The 13,186-nt window shown below is 40.0% G+C and overlaps 1 protein-coding gene across 2 annotated transcripts in view; it reads right to left on the bottom strand.

Moving 5' to 3' along the window:
* The window catches only part of CSTPP1 (centriolar satellite-associated tubulin polyglutamylase complex regulator 1), a 154,017-nt gene that overhangs the window by 132,068 nt on the left and 8,763 nt on the right, over positions 1-13,186 (bottom strand). The window lies entirely within an intron of this gene.

Below are 13,186 nucleotides of genomic sequence, written 5' to 3'. Positions count from 1 at the left end.
CCCAGCTTCTCAGTATAGTTAAACACTTCTGGATTTGTCCTTGTTTTATGCCATTAGATTCTGGATCATGTAATCAGTACTCTTATGTTATCAGAGTAATCACATGTGTTGTATAAAGCATGAATTATTAATGCTATATCTGATTTGATGCAATTTGGCAGAATTTTTTTCTAGATACACGAGTACTAAGGGTTTATTTACATGATCATTTTTCACATGTCACTAATAACTATCATGATGTCACAGTTGGGTTATAAACATTACTAGTGTGCTTACTTATCCATTTTAGTGTCTAGAATAGATAAGTAAGCATGCTAGCAATTAATGTTTAAAACCATCACAAACTTAATTGTTAAAAGTGTGCTGTATTTAAGCTTCAAGGTGCTGCACTTAAAAAAGACTTTGGTGTTTTTCTTATTCTACAACTTCAGAATAAACAAGCCTATGCTTTTAAATGCTGGTTTGTGGACAACTCTTTTGAACAGTTCCAACATACTTGTCCTTTGAAGACACGCAAATGGATACTTTTCCAGGAACAATTGGGCACACATCAAAGAACTGTTTATATAAGCTGACACATCACAGCCCAAGTGGTTCACCAAACAGCATATATATATTTAAAGAGCGGGTGTAAGGGTTGAGAATGCTCAACAAAGGATACCATTCATTTCATATAGATGTTTTGGACAAGTGTGACTTGGGGGTTGTCTGCATCACCAAAATAATTCAGCTACTGTTTGACTATTCTGCCCCAGAGCTGCCCTGGATTCACCCGATTAGAGCATCACCAACTCATATTATACTGGTCTGAAATTGTATTCAGAAACACTGATCTCCCCTGTGTCAACCACGCAGCAAACGAAAAAGAGAAATTATTGATAATAAAATTGGATGTATAGCTTTTGATTCAGTAAACCACCAATATTTGTACCAAGTATGCAAGGACTTTAAATTGGGAGAAAAGTTTTATCAAGTAATTTACTATATAAAGACCACCAGGCAAAATAGTAATTAATGGCTCCAAATCAATAACCATCAAAATTAGAAGAACCACAAAACAAGGGTGCCCACTCTCACCAATCCTATTAACAATAGTAACAGAACAATTAGTCAACTTCATCAGGAAGAATTAAAATATCAAAGGGTACTTGATTTGAGACAAAAAAAATCAAAATAAATTTATTCACAGTATTACTAGGTTCTTCAGAGGAATCGGTAAAGGAAGTAATAATAATAATAATAATAATAATAATAGTTTGAAAAAAAATTCAAGTCTAGCCATAAATATTGGAAAATCAGAGATTCTACACAATAATCTACCCCGGAAAGAGTTAAAAGAAGTTCAAACCATTCTGGACACAAAATTGGGCAAAAAGAAGCTGAAATATTTGAGAGTCTATATTCCCAAGAATCTTAACAATATAATACAAATAAATTATACCCAATTATGGGGGGGAAAGTTAACAAGCAAATGCTAAATTGGAAAAAAGTGGAACTGGGATATAACAAAATAGAATTAAGATAGTAAAAATTGTGATTTTACCCAAGTTTTTATTCCTTTTCCAGGTTTTACTATATAGTATTCCAAGCAAAATAATTAAGAAATGAGATATTTCAATTAAAAGTCCAGCCATGAGGGTTTATCCGGCTACTACCTTGATTACATCGTTTTTTTAAATTTTGTTTTTAGTTTTGTTTTTTGGGGTTTTTTGGTCATGTCAGGAGCGACTTGAGAAACTGCAAGTTGCTTCTTGTGTGAAAGAATTGGCCGTCTGCAAGGACGTTGCCCAGGGAACACCCGGATGTTTTGATGTATTACCATCCTTGTGAGAGGCTTCTCTCATGTCCCTGATGAGGAACTGGAGCTGTTAGAGGGAGCTCATCTGCACTCTCCCCGGATTCAAACCTGCGACCTGTCGGTCTCCAGTCCTGCCGGCACAGGAGTTTAACCCATTGCATCACTGGGGGCTCTGATTGCATAGTAAGGTACTTGCAACTTGACCAGTCAAGGTCTGTTGAGCAGATGCCTGCCCAGAAAAGCAATGGCAATGCTTAGTGGGGATGAGCCCTACCTCCAGATGAAGAAGGTGAAGTGCTTAAGGCTAACCGTGACTGGGAAGCAGCCTCCAGGAGAAGGAGAAAAAACTATTTCTCCTTGGGGGTCCCACTGTTGCCTTCTTTACCCTACACTATTATTTTTAATTCTTCTCTGAGCTTTCACCACCACATACACCCATCCAAGCCAAGCTATGAGATCTATGGTGAGCAAGGGAGTCAACCGGGCTATCATCTCACTATTGATCCTATGTCTGAGTGTCTGCAACTTCACCAGTAGGGCTTTGCCATGGTTATGCTGGGCCAGGAAACCAAAAGCAGTGGTCCCAAGGAGAACAACATTTCATACCCTCACTGTTGATTTCTTGGCTGAGCTCAGCCTAGGAGTGCATGGCAGCCCAAATGGTCATTATTAATAAATGAGGTGTTAATACTAAACCCCAGCAAGTAGCACCGAGTGCTCTGTAAAAATAGCAACATTTACTGGATGAAACATACCACCCACCAGTCTGCCCCCGTAAACCCAATATCACTCTGCTTCTATGATGGACCTATGTGGCAAATTAACAGTTTTTCTTAGAAACTGTGGAGTATTTTTTTAATGGTATCAAAGCCTAATAGAAGCACTTTTACTGCTAAAACAGCCATATGTTGTAGAATCATAGCATTGGAAGATGTTGCAGCTATGGTGTTGCTGCTTTATAGTTGGGGTTGATTTCAAGCATTCAAACCCCCTTCTCGGAAGCTGCGCCCCGTTAAGAAAAATAATACAATCCACAGAAGACAAACTTTCTTCCAATAAAGTAAATGTTTATGCAATAGTCACAAATAACAGTTTCAATCCATCGATCCCAATATTCTAGCAAACCTTCCTTAAGCTTTTATAGGAATCTATTCCTCTTCCTCTAGCTCTTGCTTTCTTCACAGTCTCACCATCAGCATTCTCTGCTCATACTCTTCTCTATCTCTTCTCTACTCTCTACATTCTCAGTCTCTCAATTTGTAATAGCTACGTTTCACAGGTGGCTTGACTGTTGCTGGTCATACAATGACTGGACATGATTCTTGCAATCACTTACCCATTTTTCACTTAAGAAATGATCTAAACAATATAAAACTCTGACAGAAGAAACTTCATGTGCCATCCAATCCAACCCCCTGCCAAAAAGCAGGAAAATCATATTCATAGCACCCCTGACAGATGACCATCCAGCCTCTGCTTAAAAGCCTCCAAAGAAGGAGCCTCCACCACATTCCTGGGTAGAGTTCCACTGCTGAACAGCTCTCACAGTCAGGAAGTTCTTCCTAATGTTCAGGTGGAATCCCCTTTCCTGCAGTTTGAAGTCATTGTGTGTTCCTACAGCAACAGAATAGAGGTGGGTATGGCCCTGCTGTAAAGGGAGATAGCCTGATTGTTTGAATTGTACTTTTTATTGATAGAGGTTAGATGACATGAGGCAGATGCTCAAATAATATAAAAAGCGGATCGGGTTTGTTGGGTTTTTTCCAAGTGACATGAGATTTGAAATGGCATGTAGGAAAACAGATTATACATTCATTTTTATTAGGTAAAGATAAAGGTAAAGATTTTCCCCTGACATTATGTTCAGTCATGTCCGAATCTCAGGGTTGGTATTTATCTCCATTTCTAAGCCAAAGAGCTGGCGTTGTCCGTAGCCACCTCCAAGATCATGTGGCCGGCATGACTGCATGGAGTGCCGTTACCTTCCCTTCAGTGGTACTCACATTTTCATGTTTTCAAACTGCTAGGTTGGCAGAAACTGGGACTAACAGTGGGAGCTCACGCCGCTCCCCGGATTCAACCCTGCGACCTTTCAATAAGCAAGTTCAGCAACTCAGTGGTTTTTATTGAGGGAGTTAAATTATTTCAGGCATATGTTCAAGCAATTACAAAGGTGAGTACACCATTTCTAATATAAAGAGTAGATCAAGAAGGTATACTTAAAAAGAACGGAGAAGTCATTTTAAAGAGCTTATGAAATATTCAGAAGCCTATTCCAAACTTCAGCTAGTTTAACTGTTACAGTAAGATGCACAAAATGTGAACTGCACAAGGAACATATTCTGGGATTAGAAATGGCTGATGCTGGGTTTTTTTTCTTCCCTGCCAACCCCCCCCCCCCCCCCCACACTATTTCTCTTCCCCAGTTGTGGTTGTAGTTGGTTAGCACACAATGGAAAGCCCTGATACCTCAGTATGATTCACAGTTGGAAAGGAGACCAGGTTGACTTAAGAGGAGACCTGGAGAAGGTAATTAGCTAGTTGGCACTATGATTAGAACTTCAGATACATTCTGGTTACTATCAGGTATTTTCTCTGTCTAGAACACTAGGAATTAGCACAACCGCAGGGTGGGTAAAGCACACCCTGGAAAATACCTTGCAGCCCATAGCCAAGACTGAGCCAGAGGTTCAAAGATATTATCTGGCAATAAAAGGCACAGGGTGTAGCTTTATTTAATTATTTTGATGCAAAGGAATAAATTTTAATGTATGTGAGCGATTAAAGAAAAATAACTCTGCGCACCTGTGTCGCCTTAGGGAGGAACAAGTCGTGCAACTCAGTCAGTCGCACTCCTAAAGTTAACAGCAACCAGGTTATTTTAATCTTCTCCCCCACCCTTTTTTCCTGCATGCCCAAGTTCTCTACTCAGAGATCACTCTCCCAAAAATTAACTGAGCCAAGAGTGTTTATTCAATCCAAATACAACATGCCAATCAACAGGCTTGATCCCTTACTTACACACCTCTTTCCCCACTGCTAGTCTCAGTTCCCCCACTTGTTGTTAATTTGTCTAAGACCATGCAAATGGAAATGCTATTCTTTGTTTGGCCTGGTCTTTCGCCTAAGAAGCCCTGACCTCTGAACATCAGTGAATCGTTACACATACAAAGTCATGCCACACATGCAACTGAAATTGGAGCACCAGAAAAGCTGCACTTAACAAGATTATACTGTTCAACCTGTATTTAGAGGAGTTTAATTTGCTAGGCACACTCCTAAAATCCTGATCTTTAGTCTCAAAGTTCTGCTACAATGGTTGCTTTTAATACTGAAATGCACTTCTTAATCAATTACTTTTGATTTGAATGTTTTGGACTGTGCTGTTCAACAAAAAAGGCTCCTATCTAAAGGACACCACCAAAAAAGGAATTTGGGTGGGGGGGGGGGGAAGCACAGGCACTAATTCTTAGTTATGATTCTTTGACATTAATCAAATAAAATGCAAGTACAGGCACTCCCCAAGTTGCAAACATCCAACTTACAAATGACTCATAGCTAAGAGCAAGGGTAAGACAACAGGAAGTGAGAGAAATCTACCCCTAGAAAGGGAAATTTTCTCCTGAAAGTTATTATGTGGAAGAGGTGTCTCCACTGAAGCTTTACCTCCAACCCTTGTTTCCACAAGAAGCCAATCTTTTCAAAATCCAATTATCACAGACACAGAAAATGAAGTGAAATCTTCTAAACAGGGGCACAGACAGCAAAGCAAACATGAAGGGGGTGTTAACCCTTCCCCAGGTTATCCAAAGCCAATACAGATTTGCCAGGAGTTACACTTTATAATGTACCTGTTCTGACTTACATACAAATTCAACTTAAGAACAAACCTACAGAACTTCTCTTGTTCGTAACTTGGTGACTGCCTGTACAGTACTTCAAGACAAGAAGTCTGCTGACCTTTCAAGAGAAATGAAGGCACAATCCATTATTTTGTTACAGCTTGATGTAAAGGTATCTGTTTACACAAGTGACAATTGAGTAATCATCATTACTGCAGATCACAGCAAAAATGTATTTAACAGTCACCTGTTTAAATAAACTGTTTTGCTTTGCAGAATGTTTTGAATAATTAATTCTGAAAATTCTCTACCCATCTTTTGCGTATCCTCATCCCTCTTTTTTCTTTTAAGGTGATGGACGACACAATGTTAACTGATACGTTGACCACAGCAGATAACACATTCAGGCAAAAATATCTAAAGAAAGAGGGGACAGATAGGAACAAATGGGACATAGTTGTATTTAGCTTTGAAGAAGATGAAGAAATTACTTCAATTGTTTACATTCTAGGCAAGTCAATGGTTTCTAGTAACCCCATTTTTCCTCAACACCTTATTTTTTGGAAGTCTCCCAGGTAATAATAGAGATTTACCAGTTAAGTGATTGATCTGATTTGGGAAAATTCTAATCAACATTTTATAGTTCAACTGTTCCTTTTATATGGCTTTGCTACTGATAAAGTTCTTTAGGAGCAATGTTGATACTTCTCAGAAAACTGAGAGAATGTGATTATTACGGCACAGATCTATAATATAAAATGATCAAAAGGGTCTGTTAATCTGAGATAAATAATTAACCAAGTAGATGGAGGAACTTACCAATTACATACACAGCAATAAAGCTGGGGCAATTGACGTCTATTCAATTCTAGTTGAACATACTAAAGATAAGTTTTCCCCAAACTTTTAGTAGCTGCTTTCCTGCTTTCATTATAGGATTGAAAGACTCAAACTTGAGCTCTATTTTTATTGCATTTTAAAAGAAAACATGTCAAGTGCAGTGGCAGGCTTGGTGGAAGAAATCACAGCCAGCAAATCCCTTGTATAGTAGTAGATCTAGAGACGGAAAACAATTTGGATGGTATCCACATAATCTCACATAAATCCACAAGGTTTCCAGATCAGTGGTTCAACAGCAGCAACAATGAGAAAAAGATGAAAACTCCCATCTCAAATCTCAACTGCTCTAATAAAGTACAAAATACTAAGAATATAGATGTGGGTCCTGTGTAAAACAAATGCTAATTCATTTCTACTGCTAAACCCAAATTCCTGAGTTTAGCATAGCATAGAGCTGGAAGAACCCTCAAGAGCATTTGCCCTCCTCTAGTCGCTTGGATTTCTCCTGTTCTCCAGGAATGAGAAAGATGCTTGCCATTGGTTCTGGAATTATTTCTGCAAGTTCTTTTTATATTATTGGATGTAATTCATTTGACCTTAGAAACTTTTATTATTTAGAGTAGTCAGATATTCCTGTGCTGCCTCTTTACCAAGTCTGTCCTGCACCTCCCCTACTACATCATCTCTTCCATTATACTCAACTTGGGCATGACTCACCTTTTGAGAGAAGACCAAGCCAAAGAAGATATTCAATAGTTCTGGCTTTTCTCTGTTGCCTTTTAGCATTGCACCATTACCTATACACAGTGACCATCACATTTCTTTGTCCTTTTCTTTTGCTACAGACATAATAAAAGGTTCCATTTTGTTTTTAGCCTCTTTAGTAAGCATGAGTTAATATCATAGACTCAAAGAGTTGGAAGAGACCTCATGGGCCATCCAGTCCAACCCCCTGCAAAGAAGCAGGAATATTGCATTTGAAGCACCCCTGACAGATGGCCATCTAGCCTCTGTTTAAAAACCTCCAAAGAAGGAGCCTCCACCACACTCTGGGGCAGAGAGTTCCATTGCTGAATGGCTCTCACAGTCAGGAAGTTCTTCCTCATGTTCAGATGGAATCTCCTTTCTTGTAGTTTGAAGCCATTGTTCCGCGTCCTAGTCTCCAGGGAAGCAGAAAACAAGCTTGCTCTCTCCTCCCTGTGACTTCCTCTCACATATTTATAGATGGCTATCATATCTCCTCTCAGCCTTCCCTTCTTCAGGCTAAACATGCCCAGCTCCTTAAGCCGCTCCTCATAGGGCTTGCTCTCCAGACCCTAGACACTATGCTCCTATTGATGCAGGCCAAAATCCCACTGGCTTTATTTGCCGCCACATCACATTGTTGGCTCATGTTTCACTTGTTGTCCACGAGGACTCCAAGATCTTTTTTCACACATACTGCTCTCGAGGCAGGCGTCCCCCATTCTGTATCGTTGCATTTCGTTTTTTCTGCCTAAGTGGAGTATCTTGCATTTGTCCCCGTTGAACTTCATTTTGTTAGTTTTGGCCCATCTCTCTAATCTGTCAAGATCGTTTTGAATTCTGCTCCTGTCCTCTGGAGTATCGGCTATCCCTCCCATTTTGGTGTCGTCTGCAAACTTGATGATCATGCCTTCTAACCCTTCATCTAAGTCATTAATAAAGATGTTGAACAGGACCGGGCCCAGGATAGAACCCTGCGGCACTCCGCTCATCACTTCTTTCCAGGATGAAGAGGAAGCATTGGTGAGCACCCTCTGGGTTCATCCATTTAACCAATTACAGATCCACCTAACCGTAGTTTTGCCTAGCCCACATAGGACTAGTTCTGATTTACTCCCTACATATGCTAGCTATGTGTTTGAATTCTTCTTTGGTGATTTCTCCCTTTTTCCATTTTTGTACAGGTCCCTTGTATTTATCATTTGTTGGTGTTAGTCTCTCTCATCAATTGCTTGGCTCAGGTCTTGCAGATTCAGACTGAGTCTTCTTTGAGTCTATTCACTCAGAATGTGGTCTTCCTCTTCACCTGCTGCCTTCTACCTTACCAAATATTATTGTCGTTTCTAGTTAGCCATGCCTTTTCATGATATGACCAAAGAACAACAACCTTAGTTAAGGTCATCGTAGATTATAGAGAGGGGGGGTTCAGGCTTGATTTGCTCTAGGACTCACTTACTTGATCTAGGACCCACTTAGCAGTCCATGATATCTGTAGAACTCTTCTCCAGCATCATATCTCAAAGGAGTTTATTCTCTTCCTACCAGCTCTCCTCAATGTCCAGATTTCACAATCATACATAGAAATCCCATGAACAACTCTAGATGTATTGTTCTATAATACTTATTTACAAGTCACTACTTATCATTAGAATCCACTATACTTTGGAAAAAAATAAGATTTTGGAAGAATTAACTGTATGGTGTTTAAAACATAATATTCAATGTCAATTTATCAAAAAATTTCAGAAATGTTGTCAGAGTTCAGTAATCATGAAGTCTGCTGTTTTATCCAATCATTTCCTGAAGAATCTATCAGCCTACCTGAAACAAGATATTAGCAGGTCTCTAACATATTCATAAACATTTCTTGATGTTTATGTGTGACAAGAGTGATTCCAAACACTATAACATTTTGCTGCCAATCAGATAAGAATTTGACAACCAATGTTCTATTCTGTTCTGTTAGTTTGCATAACAGAAATAAAAAGTACAGGAACAAATTCAGTTACTACAGTGATACCCTGACATAACTTAAAATACTTAAAATAAATCTTAATAATAATAATAATAATAATAATAATAACTTTATTTATACCCCGCCACCATCTCCCCCAATGGGGACTCGGGGCAGCTTACATAAGACCAAGCCCATGGAACAATTACAATAAAATAAAACACAAACACACAAGAATGCAGTAAAATACAAAAACATATGAATACAGTAAGCAATACAAAAATATAAAATACAATATCCACAATTACAATGACATTGAATGGGCCACATGTACAAGATAAAACACTAAAAACTCAGGGTGAGATAAGGAGGAGCAGATTATTTATGAAGGAGAGCACATAAAGGAGTGGGTTTGTAAAAAAGGGGCATTCATATACCGGGGATGAGTGCTCCAAGAACAGAGACATTGAGAAGAGTTAAAGAAAAAAAGACAATCTGAATACAATCATCAGTGGGGTTCACAGAGGTCTTGTCAAACTGCATTAAATAAAGTATTGTTGAACTGCATTAATTCTACAGTGTAAATGCAGATGAAAAAGACCACTGCACATAGATCAGAAATCTTTTGAAAAATTTGTTAACTAATTTAGTAAATACACTTCCTGTTATCCTTCATTGGGCAGATACAGTTTAATAACACCAGAGTATTTTAAGTTCAACAGAAGATACTCTCTTAAAAAACAAATCAAAACAAAACAAGCAAATAGAAGGCACTGGAAGAGAAGATCTACTTATGTATGTGAATTCGGACAACAATGTCACATATTGTAGAAAACTTAGTTTTTGTGTGCTGTATCATTATCAGATCACATCAGTGAGCCTCAATACACACGCAAAGCCTCCATGCTAACAGTTCAGCACAAAATATTTTCCTTTTCCCACTGCTGTAATACTTTGCAACTTTGATGCCAAAAGCTTAAACTGCTCTTTAGCAAGTGGGAAGGTTAGCTGAGCATTACATTTGGTTGACATTACAGCCTGCCAGGAGCACATTATTGCTACGGTTCATTTTCTTAGTGCTGATTTCCCCCCTCTGTTTCAAGGTTTCAGACCTTATCTTCAAATGCCTGTAGCCAGGCTATTCTGGCTGACACTCAAAAAACATGTCCTGCCACAACAGCTACAGTCCACTGAACTATTCAAGCTGTCAGCCAAGAGGGAACGAGAGGGAGACGTGCGCGTGAGGGCAGTTCTGTCTTGGCAGATGATCCCATGCTGGCAAAGCTGAAGGTGCTGATAGTCAGGAACAAGCTGCCTTGAATAATAAGAGCAATCTTTGTTGGTTGTATGCTTCACTAACTGAGGCTATGATTCTAAAACCACTTAGCTGGGAGTAAGCCTTGGTGAATTCAATGAAAATTACTTATGAAAAGAACTCTAGCATTGCCTTGAAAGGTCTAAAAATACAACTATTAGACACAGTAGAAATATATAAGATTCACCATGTTTTTGTTTCAGAAGCCACTGAAATCTGGATAGCATCAACTGATTGGAAAACTAAAGCCACAATTGGAGGGGTGTTTTTAAAAGTTAGATTAATATGAGCCTGGGATGAAATAGGCAGGTTTTATCATTCAATTTGTTTAATTTGAAGTTTGTACCAGTGATGTATGGGAAACTGGCCACCCCAACAAGTGTTTGCAGCTTGCTATAATCCACCAGTTAATAGCTATACAGCAGGCTTCTGTGTCAAAACTCCATTTTCAGCTATGAGGAGGCTTCTGCTGATTATGTCTGCTCATTCCAGACAAGTATGCTATCAAATGGAGTTACATTGAAATATATCACATTAATAACAAATTTCTCAGTCAGACTAGGCCATGGTAGTCCACGCTCTGGTTACATCCTGAATAGACTACTGCAATGCGCTCTATTTCGGGTTGCCTTTGAAGACTGTTATGAAGTTTCAGATGATTCCAACGGGCAGCAGCCAGGTTGCTCACCAGAGCAGGGTACAGGGAACACAAAACCCCCGTTACGCCAGCTCCAATGGCTGCCAGTCTGCTACCAAGCACAATTCAAAGTGCTGGCTTTAGCTTGTTGTTCATTCGTTCAGTCGTCTCCGACTCTTCGTGACCTCATGGACCAGCCCACGCCAGAGCTCCCTGTCGGCCGTTACCACCCCCAGCTCCCTCAAGGTCAGTCCAGTCACTTCAAGGATGCCATCCATCCATCTTGCCCTTGGTCGGCCCCTCTTCCTTTTGCCTTCCACTTTCCCCAGCATAATTGTCTTCTCTAGGCTTTCCTGTCTCCTCATGATGTGGCCAAAGTACTTCAGCTTTGTCTCTAGTATCCTTCCCTCCAGTGAGCTGTCGGGTTTTATTTCCTGGAGGATGGACTGGTTGGATCTTCTCGCAGTCCAAGGCACTCTCAGAACTTTCCTCCAACACCACAGCTCAAAAGCATCGATCTTCCTTCGCTCAGCCTTCCCGAAGGTCCAGCTCTCACATCCGTAGGTTACTACAGGGAATACCATGGCTTTGACTAGGCGGATCTTTGTTGCCAGTGTGATGTCTCTACTCTTTACTATTTTATCGAGATTGGACATTGCTCTTCTCCCAAGAAGTAAGCGTCTTCTGATTTCCTGGCTACAGTCTGCATCTGCAGTAATCTTTGCACCTAGAAATACAAAATCTGTCACGGCCTCCACATTTTCTCCCTCTATTTTCCAGTTGTCAATCATTCTTGTTGCCATAATCGGTTTTTTTGACGTTTAGCTGCAACCCGGCTTTTGCGCTTTCTTCTTTCACCTTGATTAGAAGGCTCCTCAGCTCCTCCTCGCTTTCGGCCATCAGAGTGGTGTCATCTGCATATCTGAGGTTGTTAATGTTTCTTCCAGCAATCTTAACCCCAGCTTTGCATTCATCCAGCCCCGCACATCGCATGATGTGTTCTGCATACAAGTTAAAAAGGTTGGGTGAGAGTATGCAGCCTTGCCGTACGCCTTTCCCAATCTTGAACCAGTCTGTTGTTCCGTGGTCAGTTCTTACTGTTGCTACTTGGTCTTTAGCTTATAAAGCCCTAAACCAGTGGTTCTCAAACTTATTTGGCCTACCGCCTGGAAATCATTTTTTCTAAATCTTCTCTTCTTTCTTTTATGCTTTTACCACCCCCTTACAGTTATTCACCTGTGGCCATTATGCCCCCCCCCCCCGGCATCGCTGCAGTGCCCACCAGGGGGCAGTAACACCCACTTTGGGAATCACTGCCCTAAACAGTTCAGGCTCAGCTTACGTGTCCGAACATATCTGCCTCTATGAACCATCTAGGAGATAAAGATCATCTGGGGAGGCCCTGCTCTTGGTCCCATCTCCTTCACAGGCACAACTGGTGGGGACAAGAGACAGGGCCTTCTCAGTGGTGGCCCCTCGTCTATGGAAATTACCCCTACTTGTTTAAGCCAGGGGATGAGGGGTTGGTTAAAGATTGGTACAGGGAAACTTTGCAACTCAAATGAAAAGGTCTTTATGTGTCTTTCCTGACCTTCAGGAAAAAAACATAAGATGTGGCTTTGGGACCCAGCTTTTGACAATTAATTTGGAACAGTGCAATAAGTGATTATGAATCAATGTGATTGACAAATAGAACGGCCCTGGATTATGATTTGGATGGCATGATTTTAATTGATGTTTATTATTTTATGTTTTAATGGTTTGGTTTTTAATTGTAATTGTTTATTTTAATATGTGTGTGTATGGCATCCAATTGCTGCCTGTTGTAAGGCCACCCTGAGTCCCCTCCGGGGTGAGAAGGGCAGGGTATAAATGTGGTAAATAAATAAATAAATGGTTTTTAAAATTACAGTTTTAAATCACCTAAAATTTCTGACAAAAAGAAACTTATGACAACTTAAGAACTAAATTCTTGGGCATATGTTTTAAGCATATGTTTTTGTGTACTACACCCACTTCATCAGATGGGCTCTTGCCAAATTAAAGTTGTTAGCCT

Source organism: Anolis sagrei, chromosome 1, assembly GCF_037176765.1.
Source record: "Anolis sagrei isolate rAnoSag1 chromosome 1, rAnoSag1.mat, whole genome shotgun sequence".
Lineage (NCBI taxonomy): Eukaryota > Metazoa > Chordata > Lepidosauria > Squamata > Dactyloidae > Anolis > Anolis sagrei.
Note: the sequence above shows the minus strand (reverse complement) of the source record. Positions and strands in the feature narration are given on the sequence as shown.